The sequence below is a fragment of the Myxocyprinus asiaticus genome, chromosome 45 (assembly GCF_019703515.2).
Source record: "Myxocyprinus asiaticus isolate MX2 ecotype Aquarium Trade chromosome 45, UBuf_Myxa_2, whole genome shotgun sequence".
In the NCBI taxonomy this organism is placed as follows: domain Eukaryota; kingdom Metazoa; phylum Chordata; class Actinopteri; order Cypriniformes; family Catostomidae; genus Myxocyprinus; species Myxocyprinus asiaticus.
In genome coordinates, this window is record NC_059388.1 from 2,234,579 (window position 1) to 2,250,211 (window position 15,633).

The window sequence follows — 15,633 nt, forward strand, 5'->3', positions numbered from 1 at the left end:
GTTTCACCTAAATATGATTATTTTGTCTTTTCTACAGCAACACCTGAAATTGCGCCCTCCGCAGGGTCTCACCAATATTACTTCCAGCAGGTCTCTGCGAGAGCCCATTTAAATTCCTGTCACTGGATTGTACACAGGTTTACCTCTTACTTCCTCTATCTGTCTTTCCAAGACTTCACCATTACTTACCGAGGAGCCAAAGATGGCAACCATTTTAGTTAAGAAAGCACAGCTGCGGTGCTTCTGCCTTCGGCTCAAAAAACACACATCCCTAAGCAGCAGAAATGTGCTGTCAACTGTGGCGTCTTTTGGGTCGTGCAACAAACCCCCACGACACCACAAAGCAGCGCAAACCTGCTCTACAGGTGCCGCAGCTGCGGTGTCCTTCGAACATGTGACAAATTCCCACCACACCGCAAAGCAGTGCAAATGTGCTGTACAGGTGCCGCAACTGTGGTGTCAGATAATGTGCTGCAGCACCCGCCCATGCTCGATACTGCCGAAGCATTGCCCACATACTCTCAATTATGCCACAGCATCACCCCTTTTGCATTTTGATACTTCCGCAGCAGTGCCCTGCCATGACAAACGTAATAAAGTTGTATTCTTAACTAAACTTTCACTTCCCTCAAAGCTGCATATAAACGTAACTGAAACGTTTTCCATAACTAACCTTCTGCTTCCCTTACAGATGTATATAAAGGTACATATTCCTAACTAATATTTGCTCCCCCTACAGGTAAGTACAAACTAACCTTTGCTTCCCTTACATACATAATTAAGTCTTTTGTGCCCTACTTAATACCGCAGCAACAGTGCCCTGCCATGACAAATGTAATAAAGTTGTATTCTTAACTAAACTTTTGCTTTCCTCAAAACTGCATATGAACATAATTGACACATTTACCATAACTAAACTTTTGCTTCTCTTACAGATGTATATAAAGGTAATAAATTTATGTATTCCTAACTAACCATTTGCTCCACTACAGGTAAGTACAAACTAACCTTTGCTTCCATTACAGGTGTTAATAAATCTAATGAAGTCTTTTGTGCCCTACTCGATACCACAGCAACAGTGCCCCACCCATACCAATTGTGTGTACACAGTTGTTAATATTTTCTCCACAGGCACCTTCAATGTCTAAGTTCCATACTTTCATAGAAGTGCATCTACAGCAATGGAAACACAGCATTTTTCCCTATCTATGGGTAGTCTATTGAGTGAGGCTACCCCTGCAAACAAGCCCTGTTCTCATTTTCCCCGTTCGATTGCTTGCTGGGCTTACCCATTCGAATGCTGTGAGCGCTCTCTCTCTATGGAACAGTCTCCCATTTGAATCGCAGTGTGAGCCCTCCCTTTCGAACGCAACACGACCACCTAGTGCTCACTTTCCCTGTTCGACTGCTTTCTGGGCTTACCCTTTCGAATGCCATGAGTGCTCTCTCTTTATAGAGCAGTCTCCCGTCCGAATCACAATGTGTGCCCTCCCTTTCGAACACAGCGCGAGCCTTCTCCCCGTTTGACTGCTTGCTGGGCTTACCTGTTTGAATGCCGTGAGCGCTCTCTCTTTAAAGAGCAGTCTCCCATTTGAATTGCAGTGTGAGCCCTCCCTTTCGAATGCAGCATGAGCCAACTCTCAATTTCACCTTCCCTTTTCACATATCGTGAGCCCACCCACTTCTACGACGAGTGGTGGTCTCTCGTTCAAATCACAGCGTAGCCCTCTCGACCAGCAATTGTACAAGAACGGACCTTCAAACAAATGCTTAAAGCACTCCCTCTGTAAAAATTGTTTTGGGGGAAAAACAATTCAGAAGCATCCGCCAAGCCAATTTGCCAAATAGAATTGTTGCTGGCTTGCTGTCCTAAATACTTCCTGCCATAGTCATGGTACAGTTCTTTCATCTTAACGCCTTTTTGGGGGTAATCAGGACTCAAGTCGAGTCTCTAGCTCCGAGCCCTCCAGCATACGGACAGCAAGCCAAATTCGTTTACTGCTTCAACACAAGATTACATTAACATACGAACTACTGAAATAATCGTTCATGAACGACCCATCACTAGCATTAATGCGCCCTTGAAGGAGCTCGGGAAGGGAACACCGCTTGAAATGTAGCACCGAACAAAAGAAGTATTTCACGAAGGACCCTTTCACAAGACTTTAGAGAAGGCTACATTTAAACTGTGATGCCATGCTCCCTTCAGATTGCCCACATCATTAGCTCTGCCTTTCGTAGTGAGTAGGGTATGGGGATGATACCTTGTATTGAAATTCGCCCGCTATGTGATTTAGAGTGAAGAGCAACCAACAAAACAGGGATATCTTACTGAATGGAGTGATGAGACCCGCTTAATGAGCACTGTACATCATGTCATGCCTGAATAATTATCTTAATTCGCCGATGGAGAACACTCGGCATGCAACACGGTGAACAACTTGTGAGTGAACCTTGACCGAGTTACCCTCATGTGATCACGCTGTGAACGCGTGACTGCCTGCCGTTACTATGAGAGCAAATGCGGTGTTGACATGAAATATTGGCTTTTGATTTTGATATTGATGCAGATGTGTTATGATGAACAGACAGCATAGGCAACAGAAGGCCTAGACCCATAACTATAATCTGAATGCATTGATGGACATGATTGAGAACTTAGCTTATTTCTGATGAAAATCAGCTGTTGCCTGAGCCAATGATTTTGACGGACTTGGCGAGTCTGGTGAAACTCCACGCCGGGTCATGCATTCCGATTGAGGTGGATGCGGTGGCTCGATTGAGGGAGATCTCCTAAGTGAATGAGACATGGATGAAGATTCAGGTTTGCTGATTGTTTACTCCCCATGAGTTTGATGCAGGCAGAAGTTGAGATGAAGTGACGGCGTCATTGGGAAGGGAAGGCGGGCTTCCACAGATGTTCTGTGCACTGGTTTGCATATGGCCTGGAGAGATAGAAACATGTCTATTATCATTCCAAGAGGGCGCGATCCCACTGAGAATCTGGAAATTTGCAGACATGTGTTGCAGCGAGGAGCTGCTGATTCTGGATTAAGGTAAGGAGCAGTGAATAAGTCTGTGTCCATAGCTGGATGTTAGCTAGTTGGGAAGCGAATTGGACTCGACGTCAGACAGTGCTAAAGAATTATGTTGCCGTGTTAGCACACTGAAACAGCAATGTGATAGATTGTGAGCTTATAAAGCAATGGCTTACATGTGATTGGCTAGGAGTTACCTAGCTAATGGTGCAATGATGTGCAGCTGCTAGTCTTCCCGCTAGAACTACGCTGTGCTTACATTTATTGTTATAGCAGAAATTCAGGGGCAAAGGTTGATTTTGGCTAATATTTATGCACCTAACGCTGATGATCAGGGTTTTTTATAGATCTTGAAGGGATGTTGCAAGCTGCTGGCACCCCTTATGATATAATATTGGGAGGAGACTTTAATCTTTTGATGGACTCAGTCCTTGATCATAGTGAGGCAAAAGTGTGAAAGCCCCCTAGAGCAACATTGACACTTAACAGGATGTGTAAAAATGTTGGTCTTACAGAGATTTGGAGACTTTTGAACCAATCTGTTAGGGACTATACAATTTTTTTCATCAGTCCATAAGATTTATTCTAGAACAGATTTTTTTATATATATATCTAAGTCCCTCATTTCTTCTGTTGTTGATTGCTCAATTGGAAACATCTTAGTTTCAGATCATGCCCTGGTGAGTTTAGAGGTGTTGCCACATATGGAGAAAAAGGAAATCATATAGTTGGCACTTTAATGCATCCCTTTTGAAAAATCCTGATCTCCAACAAATGTTAAAGGCTGAAATCAGTGTTTATATGGAGACCAACTGGTCCTCAGTATCCTCTGCGTGCGTGGCTTGGGAGGCACTTAAGGCGGTTCTTAGGGGTCGGATCATACAGTATGCCTCATTCATCAAAAAATCCAAAGCACGAGAACGTGGAGTTGGAAGAGAATATTAAAAGTACTGAGACAGAACTGAAGCGCCGAATGTCGTCTGATAGCCTCAGAGAATTGACCCGATTGAAATATAGATAGAATACTTTTTTGTCACGGAAGGTGGAGTTTTGGTAATTTAGGGCAAGACAGTCATATTTTGAGTCAGGGGACAAATCAGGGAAGCTTGTGGCTAGATATATATAGCAGAGAGAGTCTTTTTCTACCATTCCCTCTGTGAAATCGGCTGGTGGTGAAATTTTTAATTCAGACATTGATATTAATAATGCTTTTAAAGAATTCTATCTTGATCTTTATAGTTCCACATCTTCATCTACTGATGAAGATATTAGAAACTTTGTGGAACCATTAGATCTCCCTAAACTGATGACGGGGCAAAAAAATTCTCTTGATTCTGAGATAAACTTGGAGGAATGCAAGGCAAGGCTCCGGGGCCAGATGGCTTTGCCGCTGAATTGTTTAGATCTTATGCTACAGAACTGGCTCCACTTTTGTTAGAAGTTTATACGGAATCACTAAAGAATGGAAAGCTTCCACCAACCATGACACAAGCCTGGATCAGTCTGATTCTTAAAAAGGACAAAGATCCAAGCGAGTGTAAGAGTTACCGTCCAATTTCCCTGATCCAGCTAGACGTTAAAATTTTGTCAAATTTTGGATAACCGATTATGTAAAGTTATGACATCTCTTATACATGCAGATCAGGTGGGGTTCATTCGGGGCTGCAGCTCTTCTGATAACATTAGGCGTTTCATCAGTACCATGTGGTCAGTAGTGAATGACCAGACTCCGGTCGCGGCCATCTCACTTGACGCCGAAAAGGCGTTTGATATGGTAGAATGGGATTATCTTTTTAATATTTTGGAAATATACGGGTTAGGGAATACTTTTATCGGATGGATTAAGTTACTTTATAGACACCCTGTAGCGGCGGTACAAACAAATGGATTAATTTCAGATTATTTTACTCTGGATAGGGGCACCTGTCAGGGTTGCCCTCTTTCCCCATTATTGTTCTGCCTTGCCCTGGAACCATTAGCAGCCGCGATAAGAAGGGAAGATGATTTTCCAGGGGTGGTGGCAGGAGGTGTGGCGCATAAGCTTTTGCTTTACGCAGATGATATTTTATTATTAGTCTCTGACCCTACTAGATCTATGCCTTGCCTCCACAGAATTATTAATTCCTTTTCTAAGTTCTCAGGATACAAAGTTAATTGGTCTAAATCCGAAGCTTTGGCTCTGACAGTGTTGGGCCTCATGTATTCAGATAGAAGACAAAGGCAGGCCTAACACAGTCGTAAAGCCTAACTCAGGCCCACGTACCAAGTCATAAATCTTACTTATAAAATCCGCGCCAGATTCAAACAAAGGGAGTCCAAAACAGACTACAAATCCCATGAAGCCTTGCTCACAAAAGGATCGAACTCTCAACTGCTATTGGATGAGGCACACGACAGAACGCACCTCAACAATGACATCATCAGGAATAGAAATACCTCTGAAATGCTTCCGGGATTTGCTTCCAACAACTTTGCTTGCCGTGCATAGATGCAGCTCATCGCTGCTTTCAGGTGTAGCCTCGTGGCACAAGGAAGTAACGTCCGACTTGAAACTGTGGCCATACAATCTCCATCTCGCTGGACGAGTTGAGATTACTCTGTTCCACCGAACACTCTAACGGATCCGAAGGAGACCGCCGAGCAATCAGCATCTTCATCCGTTTGCCTGCAGAAGTGAAGAGAGAAAAGATTTATCTTTCATCTTCAATCAAGTTGACGTCGCTGATTTCTCCGCCAGCCCGCCGAGAATCAGCAGCCGTACCAGCCACCGACAGAGTGAGGAAACGGCCTCCCATCATCACACGAGCCTCGAAGAACCGAGTCGGAGTTTAAAGGACGGATGAATACATATTCTGCATCCTCATGCGATTCAAGTAAGAGGTTTATGTCTGGGCAGAGATAGAACATTATGGTGTGTTATTCTTGTGTATCAAGGTTTTTGCTTGTACAGTTTACAGACCACTGAGTCTGCTTATAGCGGCTAATACTTAAGGTTTTAATTATCATGAATGAGATTTGCTGTGTTGTAGTCCAACCACATTGGACTGTTGTGCATTTCCGCCATCGTGGGTGAGACCGGCAAACTGAGTTTATCCATTAAAGAATCAAAGACTGCGGGATGGTTTACGAGCTGTCCACCGCGTCTCTGAGTGATAAACTAACAGCTGCTTTCTCACCCACGATCGCGAAATCGGCTTTGGGGCTGTCACTTTATTCTCTCTCTCTCTCGTACTAACCACACACATGCGACCCCTCACAAACATTCTCGCACACATTTTTGGCTAGTAGATAGCTTCATGATAAAGTTCAGCTTTGTTCCTAAGCTATCGTACAAGCAGATACACGTGGTAAACTGGTAGACGCCATTGACTGGTTTCTCTCCGCCCACATTCGCGGCCATATCCTCTTGCCGGAAGTCTCGTGTAACATACTCTCCACGAGATTCACGTCCGCCATTTTGTGCACGTTCCTCCTTACACACACACACCCTCATGTGTTCTAGGATTATTTTGGTTTCCATATCTAATCATATAACTGTTTAGTTTGTAGTTGTAAGTCAGAAGACTGCATTGTATTAATTTATTAATTGATATTACTGCATAAATAAACTTTGTTATATTTCAAAGAGAAGTGTTTTGGTTTGTTTTGCATACACCTGTGTCACATGCTGACGGGATGTCAGTGCTCGGATTCAAGCCTTCATTCATTGTTTTGTTTTTTCGAAAATCGATATTCTTCGGATGTCGATTTTCCTAAGAAAACAATCTAATATTGAGACTGTTATACTATCTAGTTATTAGTCCCTGATTCCAGAGTGGTGCCCCATCAATATTAATCCTTATTAATATTCTATTGATTTTTGATAATTGATAATTATCTTTGATGATTGTTGAATTTGAAGGATCAATAAGCTTGTGTTCATTTTAATTAATGTTTCATCGATGTTAATGATTGGTGATTATCTTTGATAATTGTTGATTTAAAGCATTAAAAAAAGCTAACATTGATTCTCATCAATTTTCTATTGATTTTAATAATTAATAATTGTCTTTGATAATTATTAATTATTGCTAATAACCAAACCCGCTCCTAAATGTAGCGCACTACATTTACTGGAGCCCCATATGAGATTTTAATGAGTTAGATTCAATTAATTAATTTAAATATTAATTAATAACTAAATAAATAATTACCAATTATTTCTGATAGTAACACTGATCTAAACAACCAGTAAAGCCCTACAACAGCATACTGCCCAGTAACGGATTTCCAGCCAGGCGCCTTTCAGTGGCCAAAACAGGGTATTAAGTATTTGGGCATTTTATTCCTAGCAAATTTGTCTGATTTAGTTAGAGATAATTTTGATCCCCTAATAAAAAGTTTTTCGAGTGATGTGGGCAGGTGGGCTTCATTACATTTATCTATGACTGGGAAGGTTAATGTTAATAAAATGAATTGTATTCCAAAATTCAGCTACCTGCCACAGTCTCTCCCTGTAGATGTCCCCCTCTCTTATTTCAAGCAATTTGATAGCATAGCGAAGTCCTTCATTTGGAATTAAATTTCAATAAGTTACATAGGCCGATTGACAAAGGTGGGCTAGGCCTATCCAAGATTTTGTTTTATTATTATGCATTCGGTCTCAGACATTTGGCTCATTGGTCACTTCCACCTGAGAGAGCTCCCCCCTGGTTTGGTATTGAACAGGAAGTTCTTGCCCCTATTTCGCCATTGCAAAGCCTCTCTATCAAACTAATCTGAGCAGTAAAGTTATACCCCATTATTTCACATTTGCACTTGGTATGGACAAAAGTGTCCAGAGTTTTTAACTCAGACATTTATTTAAATGTTGCCTCGAGCATATGGCAGAACCCCAAATTATGTATTAATAAGTCCCCTTTCTGCTGGTTAGAGTGGATTGTGAGGGGGGTTAATACACTCGGTGACCTATATGAGAATGGGGTGTTGAGATCTTTTGAAAATTTGGTTCAACATTTTGGGATCCCTAGAGCTCAGTTTTATAGGTATTTACAACCGTGCCACCTATTCTGTACTATTTTTGGGAGAAGCATACACCCCCCTAAAGTGGCAGATACTCTGGGAGTGGTGATTACTACTTTTGGAAAAGGTCATGAGACATCAGTGTATTACTCCCTGCTAATTCAGAGTCTGGGGAAGGAGCTTTAACTTCTATCAAGAGATTATTGGAGAAAGATTTAAACTTGGTATTGGAGGAGGGAGTGTGGGCTAGGATTCTTAAAAACATCAAGTCTGCATCTAGAGATGCAAGGGTGTGTCTTATGCAATTCAAGATTTTGCATAGATTTTATTGGACCCCCTCTAGATTGTATAGGCTTGGTCTTAAAGACACACCCACCTGCTGGTGATGGCAATCGGAGGATGGAGACATGGCCCATGTTTTTTGGTGGTGTACTGAGATCCAGAAATTCTGGATGAAGGTTCAGAATTTTGTGTGTGACGTGATGGGCACTCGGGTTTGATTTTGCCCCAGACTTTGTGTTTTGGGCGATGGGGCGGTCATCGATGTGGGGAATAGTCATATAGTGCATTGGGTTCTGACCTGTGTGATGATCACCAGGCAGATTATTTTGAGGGGTTGGAGGTCAGTTGGTGTGCCCCCCATTTCCGGAGTAGTGCACGGAGATGAGGAAGGTGGCGGCTTTTGAAGAGGTGTCATTGGGAAGATGGTAACAGATTTGTTTGTCGGGAAATGGGGCAATTACTTGGAGTTTTTAAGGGCTCTCGTGGTGGGGCATGGAGAGAGTAGTGTAGTTTTGGTTAAGTATGTTTATTTTAAATTATATATATATATATATATATATTTGTGTTTGTTTGCTCTTTTTTCTGTATATCTACTCATGTGACCACGGGGATGTTTTTTGGGGGGCGGGGTTGGGGATTGGTTGGGGGAGGGATGGTTGTGGGGTTTAAATGTTGTTTGTAAATATATGTCTTTGCTTTTCTTTATTATTGTAAGATTTAATACAAAAAAATTAATTACAAAAATGCTTGGAGAGAAAATGGAATCCATTGCCAGCATGTACTCTAATGTGTAACAAAGTGTAAAGTGTCAGCATGGTCAACACATCCACATCTAACGCTGACTTTTTTTATTTTAGTAGTTATCCCTCCCTTTGTTAAAGTTGGATTTCAATCTCAGTCCCCAGTTACACTATTAGATGTGCATATTAAATGTATTTCACACTTAGTGTGTTTTTGTTTTTTTTTGTCGTTTGTTTTTTACTGTTAACATCATTCAAGATAGCCAAGTAATATTCATTCAGATTGTTGTGATTTTTTTTTTTTTTTTAATAAACACATTTATAGGGATTTTAATGTTTTAAATGTTTATGGTTTTACAGAAAAAAAAAAATGTCAGGTGTAAAGGTTTTCCTTCCTGAATGCATCCTGGACAGCAGTGAAGCACCACTCCTCACCTGTCAAACAACCCCTGCACTAAAACGAGTTTAAATTATGCCATTTTACGGGTGACTTTATAAGGAAGTAACCATTTGATCTGAAAATGTGAAAATGCAGAAACATACACAAGCATAAAAACTTCACAGATCTTCCTCAGTGTGTCTGGTATCAACATGCAGAGACAGATGACAAACACACACATCTGAAGCTCAGGTTAATTCATAAAAAGAATGGATAATTCTGCTTAAAATGTTGTGTTAATTTTCAGATGCATCCAGGAGAAACAGCTCACCATTTTATCATGCTTTCTTTGTCTTTTTTTTTTTTTTTTTAATTTGTTGCGCTTTAATATCATGAAGTAACACAGTAACATTTGATTATTTATTTAAACAATTTTTTTTCCTTTTTCTCCCAATTTGGAATGCCCAATTCCCAATGTGCTTTTAAGTCCTCGTGGCCATGTAGTGATTCACCTCAGTCCAGGTGGTGGAGGATGAATCCCAGTTGCCTCTGCGTCTGAGATTGTCAACCCTTCTCTTATCATGTGGCTTGTTGAGCACATTGCCACAGAGATAGAGTGCATGTGGAGGCTTCACGCCATCCACCGCGGCAACCACGCTCAACTCACCACGAGGAGGTTACCCCATGTGACTCTACCCTCCCTAGCAACCGGGCCAATTTGGTTGCTTAGGAGACCTGGCTGGAGTCACTCAGCACATCCTGGGATTCAAACTAGTGAACTAGCGAACTCCAGGGGTGGTAGCCAGCATCTCTACCACTGAGCTACCCAGGCCCCCTAACATTTGATTATTGATGCATGTCGTCATGAAACAAGAGATCCTCGCCTCTAAATTCAAACAGAAGTGGAGACGCAGGAACGCATTTATTGTCCAAGTATAAACAGCAATGTTTTCCGATTCATTTAGACCCGCTGTTTTATTTTGGCTCAGTATTTTTAAATTAGTGGGGCTTAACTTTTTTCTCAAAAACATCAGTAAGCTTGGAGAGAAAAAATAATCCATTGCCAGCACGTTCAAAATTACCTGCATTTATGTATAAATTTGTCTTAAAATCTTGTTTGATTTTCATCTAAGTTAAAATAATGGACAAACACAATCTGTTTTAACTAATAACACAAATTATTGTATTGTTCTTGTACATATTGAATACATAATTCAAACATTCACAGTGTAGTTTGGAAAAAGTATGTGAACCCCAAGGCTAATGACATCAACAATAGTGATGGGCATTCCGGCTCTTTTCAGTGAGCTGGCTCGTTCGGCTCAGCTCACCAAAAAGAGCCACCTCTTTTGGCTCCCAAACGGCTCTTTAAAAAAAAAAATGTATTGTATTTTTTCCAAGTCAAACAGTTTGCGATAGTTTGACTATGATTGGTGTTATAACAATTCTAATTAAATTATTAAATGAAAACATACTCTACCTTAACCACAATGTATTTAAAAATGCATTAGTTTGCATTTGCATTTAAATTATAACTTTTTAATGTATATAAACAAAGTGCATATAAATGCTGCACAACATAATAAGTTGGCTCCGTCCTCCCTCACGCATCTTTGGTTCATTGGTTGACATTGCGTGTCTGATTGACAGGAACAACAGGTGAGGCCGTTAGTCTGAGCAGACAGTCAGAACAAATGTGTGCGCGCTTGAGCATTTAGGCCTATATTATTTTATTTATTTATTCGTTCTTTGAATTCGTTAATTCTATTCATTTAAATATTTTGATTATTCATATCTTAATTTTTTTTTATTTTTTATATATAAATAGATTCGGCTCTTCTGATATGTGAGCCGGCTCTCCCATCACTAATCAACAAAAGCTAATTAGAGTCAGGAGTTGGCAAACCTGGCATCCAATTGATGAAACAAGATGTGTAGGTTAAAGCTACTTTGACTTATAAAAAGCACTCAAACATTTTGAATTTGATATTCACAAGAAGCATCTGCTGATGTGGACCATGCCTTGCAAAAAAGAGATCTCAGAAGACCTACAATCAAGGATTGTTGCTTTGTAACACTTTCCAGCTCCATGCAAAGTTATCTTGAAGAACTTAGATATTCATCTGTCCACAGTTAAATAAATTGTCTATAAATGGAGATGATTTAGTACAGTTGCTACTCTGCCTAGAAGTGGTTGCCCAGCCAAGATGACTTATAAAACATTTATAAAAGGTATAAAACATTTTTTTTTTACTTGACTGACAGCTAAAGACTTGAAGGAATCATAGGAACTGCTTAACATCTTTGTTCATGAGTCTACTATATGGAAAACATTAAACAGGCATGTTGTCCATATCAGGATACCACAAAGGAAGCCGCTGCTTTCCATCAAAAACATTGCTGCATGCCTGAAGTTTGCCAAAGACCAGCTTGATACTCCACATCACTACTTGGGAATATGTTTTGTGGACTGATGAAACTAAGGTTGAATTATTTAGGAAGAACATGCAGCACTACGCATGGCATAAAAAGGACACCACATACCAATAAAGACATGAAAGATTATAATTGTTTGTGTGTTGCTAACTGAAGCACATTTTGTTTTTATTGCAGAAAACCAGCTAATTCCAAAGGGTTCACATACATTTTCTTGCCACTGTAAGTGGCGCTTATCTTACTTTTCTTAACATCAGTAAGCATGGAGGGAAAATGGAATCCATTGAAGCACGTACTTCTGCATGTTGTTGTAAATGAGTCTACATTAAATGCTGATGCTATAAAGTGCTTAATCTCTGTATCTTTGCTCATCGTCCACTGATGTGTCATTGTCCGGATCTAGTTGAAACCACGTTCAGAAGCCAAAGATATCTTTCTAATCACGTTTGAATATACACTGATGAGACAAAACATTATGACCACTCACAGGTGAAGTGAATAACATTGATCATCTCCTAACAAGGCCACATGTCAAGGTCTTGGTAGTGAACAATCAGTTCTTGTAGTCAGTGTGTTGAATGCAGGAGAAATGGGCAGGAGTAAAGACCTGAGCGACATAAATAGTTATGGCCAGATGACTGGATAAGAGCATCTCTCAAATGGAAAGGCTTGTGGGGTGTTCCCAGTCAGCAGTGGTGTGTACCTAGCGACAGTGGTCCGAGGAAGGACACACCACAAACCGGCGATAGCACTGATGAGGTAAAGACTAAGGAGTAACCTAACAACAGTAATAGGGGTGGGCGATATACCGGTAGACATGATAAAACTGTAGAAATTTGTCAACCATTATACATTTTGGAGTATCCTCTCTATCGTAGTAATGCAAAATAGCCACACGAGAACTGAGTACAGCACATAACACATACGCATTACACACTCTGTCAGATAAATGGAGGAAGGCGGAGGGACTGCTCTTAATAATAATAACAAAAACAATAATAATAATAATAAAAAGCAAAAGAAGAAAATTGGTGTACTTCATCAGACTGAAATGTGGCATTTATTCTTTTTTTTTTTTTTACTTTGACTATGTTTGTCAAGTTCAAAATAAAGAGAAAATTATATAAGATGAAGAAGTTTTCATTTAGAAAGTATTTAATTCACTGACTGGATTACTCAAAATTACACATTGCGACATGGCTTAATATATAATAAAATGTTATAGATTTTTCAGAAAAATTTAACTATATTGTGATATATATATATCATTATCATGATATAAAATTACAGTGATATAAGATTTTGGTCATATCACCCACCCCTACACAGTAATAAGGTCTTACCTATGCTTATTATGGTATTGCACAGGGAAAGTAAAAGGGCTTTAAAGTCTAAACCTCTAAAGATCTATGGAACAATTATGGACAAAGTTGTCCATTATTGATTGAGTACATAAACAATCAGTGTTCAAAATAATGTCCTTACTTTACCCAATTTACTATGGTAAGCCAATATAAATTATTTGTATTTTGAGCTGTCGGGTCTGATTTGGCAAGAAATCGCTGGCTTATGACGTACATCCTTGCATCATTACATCATGCCCGTAAACATAGGAAAGAAGAACCGGCTGTCTCACGTTTTGGCTGGAGAAACTACTTTCCCATGTTAACAGTAGATGGTGGTAAAAAAAGAAGATGAAAGAAACTACGTTCAGTTCAGTTAGTCACACTCACAGGTCAGGACAGCATCGCAGCAATCTGGATGGATGTTTATTTGTTATCCGTTTGGTGAAGTTGTTTATCTGCTATAATGCTTATATGTTTTCTGGTAGGGTTGTTGAAGCTTATATTGCTTGACATGCTTGTATTAATCTAACATTACTCGTGTGTTAAACGATCGCGATGTATCTACATTTTCAGGGGAAGTTACTGTGACATGTTTAGTAATATGCATGACTTCTGAAATTGACTTATTTTAACTGTTATTTTGCATATTTAAGCATATTATTTTCATGTTTAATTAAGTATATACTGTATTTATCTCCATCATTATTGAATCCTTGTTTTATGTTTTAGTTTACGGTTGTGTGCACTGCATAGACAGACATACTATTGTAGTATTATGGTTCACTTGTATTATCAACTGAGGCTGTAAATCAAATCAAATCAAATCACTTTTATTGACACACAACCATATACACAAGTGCAACAGTGGGTGAAAGTCTTGGGTGCAGTTCCGAGCAACATAGCAGTCATGACAGTGATGAGACATACCAATTTACAATAAACATCAGATGTACAATATAATATCAAAATAATAATGTATTCCATTGAACTTGTATCAGCCATATCACAAGTATCACCTCTTAAATTGATAAGTGTAGTACAATACAAACATTATAGTAGATAAAACACTTGAAAAATCATATTAAAATACACTGGTAGTGATTGAGTCCCCTGTTCTCTTTCTAAAAGTACTTTAAAGATCCCATATTATTCTCATTTACAGGTTCATAATTTTATTTTGGGGGTCTACTAGAATAGGTTTACAAGCTTTAATGTTCAAAAGACACTGCTACATTGTACATTGCTGCAGCAACTCTTTCACCCTCTGTTGTAGCTCCTGTCTCTTTAAAGTCCCCTTTCCGAAAAGCTCAGTCTGCTCTGATTGGTCAGCTGGCCTAGTCTGTTGTGATTGGTCAATCGCTTGGAGCGTGTGTTGGAAATGTAACGCCCCTTACCATAACCAAGTTTCAGCTCCTGAGGCTTCCTGAGCAGCTGTAAACAGCACTGTAACTATGGTAACAATGGCGTCGGTTTTGCCGTACCAGGTCGAGCCCAATTCCAATAATGAAAGTTTGGAAGAACAAGCTGATGACCCGAACCACCTTCGCAAGCACGACTTGAGCAGGACGTTTCACAGTGGTACATTTTTATTTTGTAACTCTTTTACATTTCAGATATGATGTTATAAATGTGTAATTTCTCTACATCACGGGAACAACTGTATGTCTGTCAACACACTGAAGTGTATATTTTTCATTTATTTAGGTGCACATGTGGCAACTGTGCCAGAATGCCCAGTGAAGTTGAAAATGTCTGCTGCAACGAAATATGAAAGGTAGTATAATAAATTACTACATTATGTAGCGAACTACGTGGAAACACCAACGGTAGCACGCACCTAATGTTATATGTAATGGTGTAAAGCATAACTGCTTTTTAGGTAATTATGTTAAGATTTTGACTAAAGTTGCATGTGTTGGGGAATATTACCAAAGTTATCCTTATTACAATTGAGGTACTCAGACATGTTCCCTGTTAAAAACCAAATGTGTTTTGATTTGTGACTTAAGCAATTTTACTGAGCACACAGCTGAATAGTAAACCCTTACCAAAACAATAACGTTACATCGCAAGCTAGCCGAGCTTCAAAACTATTCATGATAGTAAGAACGACAAACAATCTGCATAATTCTACACAATTGTAGGTAAAAGTGGGCCCGTAGCTGATTAGCAAAACTATTTCAACACAATAACATTAGCTAGCAGGTTTGCTGAGGCCTACAGCTGTGCACTGGATGTACACCGTAGCTACAACACAATTCCGCATTTGAACTCTCATTAGCAGATAAATCCACAAATAATCAAGCATACTTACAGGTTGTGATCCTGAAGCACCAGATTTTCCCAACAAAGTGAGAACTGCCCCATATTTCAGGATAAATCATCTTAAAAATCCGGCATTGAACTCTGCA